At 38.8% G+C, this 3,781-nt stretch overlaps 1 long non-coding RNA gene across 4 annotated transcripts; it reads left to right on the plus strand.

The window, feature by feature from the left end:
• On the plus strand, window positions 1-3,344 carry LOC103653332 (uncharacterized). Of its 4 annotated transcripts, none has more exons than XR_002750469.2 (10): window positions 1-214; window positions 295-394; window positions 476-697; window positions 795-849; window positions 964-1,106; window positions 1,192-1,971; window positions 2,091-2,130; window positions 2,279-2,456; window positions 2,618-2,767; window positions 2,984-3,344. It is a non-coding gene; the product is annotated as an uncharacterized lncRNA (long non-coding RNA). The 4 variants fall into 4 exon arrangements; XR_002750470.2 differs by having other exon boundaries at window positions 1,192-1,292; window positions 1,530-2,130; XR_002268731.3 differs by having other exon boundaries at window positions 1,192-1,292.
• Window positions 3,345-3,781: the final 437 nt, after the last annotated feature.

The raw sequence follows: 3,781 nt of genomic DNA on the forward strand, positions 1-3,781 counted from the left end.
TCTGCACCCCTCTCCTCCGCGATCCTCCCCAGCGCGCAAATCCCGTCTCCGCGCCGCCATCAAGGGGATCTCCTACCAACAACGGACGCCTGCGCCCCACCCTCCTCCCCACGCTGTCGATGGAAGGTGGCCTCGGATCCACCCCATCGCGCCTCCTAGGTATGTGCCCGTGCGCCGGGGCCAGGCCATCGACAGCCACAGCCTCACCGAGCGGGTACGCTGTCGGTAGACACCCACCTTTGCTTCGATTCAGCATTATAAATGGGAGAAATCAAGGAGTTCATGCTTTTGTAGCTCAAATTATGGATGAAGATGGAACTGTGTTGCCTAATATCCATATAGCTGATTGTGGCCATAAGATTGGACTGAATGGCGTTGATAATGGGCGGATTTGGTGAGTACTTGTATTTTTTTTGTATTATTATATACATCATTTAATGTATATCATTTCTTACTTTTTTTACTTCTATACCAGGTGGGTGATATGTTAGCATGATAGATAATCCAGATCAGGTCCCCCTCTATCTCTCTCTGAATATGTTAGCAATCTTGATTTCTTATTCTTATTGACGGAGCATCACTTCTTCGGCGCCCAAGACCTACATACGACTATTAAAGAAATCCAGAGGAATGACACAGTCGAGGTCGCCACCCACCCCCATCCTTGGTCGCATCTTCCTCGTTTTAGAATCGCCCAGTTGAGTTCCCCAGTCCTCTGTTCTCTTGTGTTAATATTCATATATTCAATTTCATGTTCACATTTCATAACTGCGTATGTTCACCTTATTATACAGTTTGGACCTTTGTCACCTCGGACAACAGAATCCCTGCTACTCTCCCCCCCATAAGGTGCGTGAACTCATATGATGTGTTGCTGTTTTGGTTGATAACTACCAAAGTTTTACTGTTTTCTTGGTCATTAATAGTTTATTGGAATTGACTCTGCAAAATGTTTGTCTGCAGTTTTGTAGATTGTTTTGTCCTACTGCCTACTATCTGACTTGAGGAAGTACCAAGGGGTTTCGGTTCCGTCTTTAGTGGCACAAACAAGATTGGTGATGGTGGTTTCGGTTCTGTCTTCAGTGACGCAAACAAGATTGGCCACTGTACCAACTTAGTTTATTTGACCTGAAAATTGTGAGTCTTATGTTTTGAACTCAACCTTGTGACACTTTTATTTTATTTTCGCAGTCTATCATACGTGGTAATTTGCAATATGCTTATCTAAGTGCACTAAGAAGGCTTTCACTTGATCCTGGTAATCAAACATTCCTCCAACGAGATGTGCAAGGGTGAGTCTGGACTTAACGTATTTGTAAAACTAATTTTACCACCTTGTATTATGGACCCTGTTTATTTTCAAGTTCTCAACTATTCAATACAAGGGGTTGAAGAATTATTTATGATTTCTTGTCTTTAGTTGTCTTTATAAATGTGAAAAAACCAACATTGACGTGACTTCTAAACCGGTTGATGATTTTAATTCATCTCTTCTTTTTTCATGTGTCTGGATTCAACTATCTACCAAGATGAACGGTATTATCAAACATCTACCTGTTCTATGAAAAGAAAATACTGTTGCGGCCATGGGCCTATGTTATTCCACCTATCGTTTCTCTGAAAAAAGTGAGAAATATTGTAGAGGATTGCATAAAGAATGTGAAGAAAAAATGCTATAGGTCTGTGTTGTTCCACCTCTCGTTTACGTGAAACAAGTGAAAAGGATTATAGACGATTGCATGAAGAATGTAAAGCAAAAATGCTACAGGTTGTGTTGTTCTACCTCTTCTTTTCCCTGTTCTTTTTCCGGTCGACAAAATGGTGGTTAAGCTATTGCTATATTGCTAACCTAATTGATTTACAAATTCAGTTTGAGGAACCTTCGTTACAGTGCATGGTTACTTTGTTTCTATGACTTGGATAAATACAGTTACTTCTTTTTGGTGTGCGTGACCACTGAATGTCTTTAAGGTTTGCCTCATGTTGAAGTTGTTTTTCTTCATGTTTTACCATGTTCCTATATATTACTAATAGGGTCTTGGTACAGAGCTATAATCAAGATAGCTGATTTAGTGTATTGTTTGATGTAGATATCTGCGTTAAGGAATTGACATGGGAATTTTTAGCCAGGTAAATTAGCAATCTTTGCTATCTTTAAATTCTGATTCTCAATACCTTGTAGATTCCCTTTCTCTCAAGACTTGCACTTGCTCAGTGTTTAGAAGCAGCTACAAAATCTTGGTAATTAGTTTAACACTGAAAATGTCCTGTTGACTAGGGGATCATATCAAGGAGAGCTTTAGGTGGCCTTTTTTGCTGAAAAGCTTTGCAACTGTTTGCAATGGGTTTAGGAGATATTCTCCGCAATGATATGTCCAGTTTGTCGTGGCATCTATAATTGCAGTATATGCAGAACTAAGAAAGGATGGTTCCCTACTGGTTCTGCATGTAGGAAGGTATATTTAATAACATAATATTCCATTTTACATTTATGTTATTGTAGTTAATTTATGTTAGGAAAAAGCTAGGCTTGATTGGATTCAATGTAGGTAGTATGCATATACCAATTTGTCAGTGATCCAACAATTCTGACAATCTGACATCTTTCTTCATGCAGGCGGTCGGACTTGGGTACAAATCTGTAGCACACTTTCTAATTGCCAAGCATAATAACAAACAAGTGCCACTGATATAGTGAACAACGCGGAGGAGCTCCAATAATCTGATGTGGGAACAGGACCTGCCATGTTTGAGGATAAGAAGATAGGTGATGAGTTCTTTTCCTTTATTGTTGACTGTAAAGATCTGAAGGCATGTACTATTTTGTTGATGGGAGCAAGTTGAAAATTGGTGCCCACTAAAAGTCTAGTGAGTGTCTTAATTAGCAATGTCTTCTAGGTGCCCACTGATGTATCATGAATGCCATTATAGCAATCTTGGTCCCTGTTTGGTGTCCCTGACTGACATGAGTGTTTTTTTGCAGGTGATCTAGCTGGATGAAATTGTCGACAAGGCCATTAGCATCATGCAAGTTACCTCGAAGCATCTCATGTATATATGCAAGAAGCTGCACTCACGGAAGGCATTGAGTGCAATAGAGGTGAAGGAACTGCATGAAGCCCTTTAAGCAATTGCTAAAGGTTTGGACCTAGATTCACTCTTGTGCCAGAGTTTGGTGTAGTCCTCGATTATAAACTGTGTACCATGTTAATATAGTGACATAGTTTGTATGATGCAATTCATAGTGATGTTGTTTGAAGCTGTTTGTATGGATTATGATGTCTGATGCAGTTTGTATGAACTATGTCATATTATGTTGAATGAAGCTATTGAATGCCCTTATTCTATGATGTATGTAGTATGCAAAGATTCTTGGGAGTAACTTTGTGATCGATCTATTAAGTACGATGACAATTCATATTGATATGTCATCCTTGCAAACGTACAACTTAAACTTATCAATATCGCTAAAAAAGATTAGATTAGTGTATGAGATTAGTGTGTTGTCGATCTATTAAGTTACGATGACAATTCATGTTGATTTATTTCTAAAGAATCAATAGAAAATGTCTGTATAATTTTACATTTGACATTGTTTGTCATGAGTACATCTTTTTTTAGTTGTTTGTTGAAAAAATGGTGGATGCTAAGGTTTGAATCGTGGTCGTTTGGATTAAAACACTCATCCTCTACCTCTGCAGCTCATGTTTCTTTGTGTTATACAAAAGATAGATCGATCAAATATCTAATTTAAGCAAGGTGTACCTGTGTGATATATAGA

Source organism: Zea mays, chromosome 4, assembly GCF_902167145.1.
Source record: "Zea mays cultivar B73 chromosome 4, Zm-B73-REFERENCE-NAM-5.0, whole genome shotgun sequence".
NCBI classification, from domain to species: Eukaryota; Viridiplantae; Streptophyta; class Magnoliopsida; order Poales; family Poaceae; genus Zea; species Zea mays.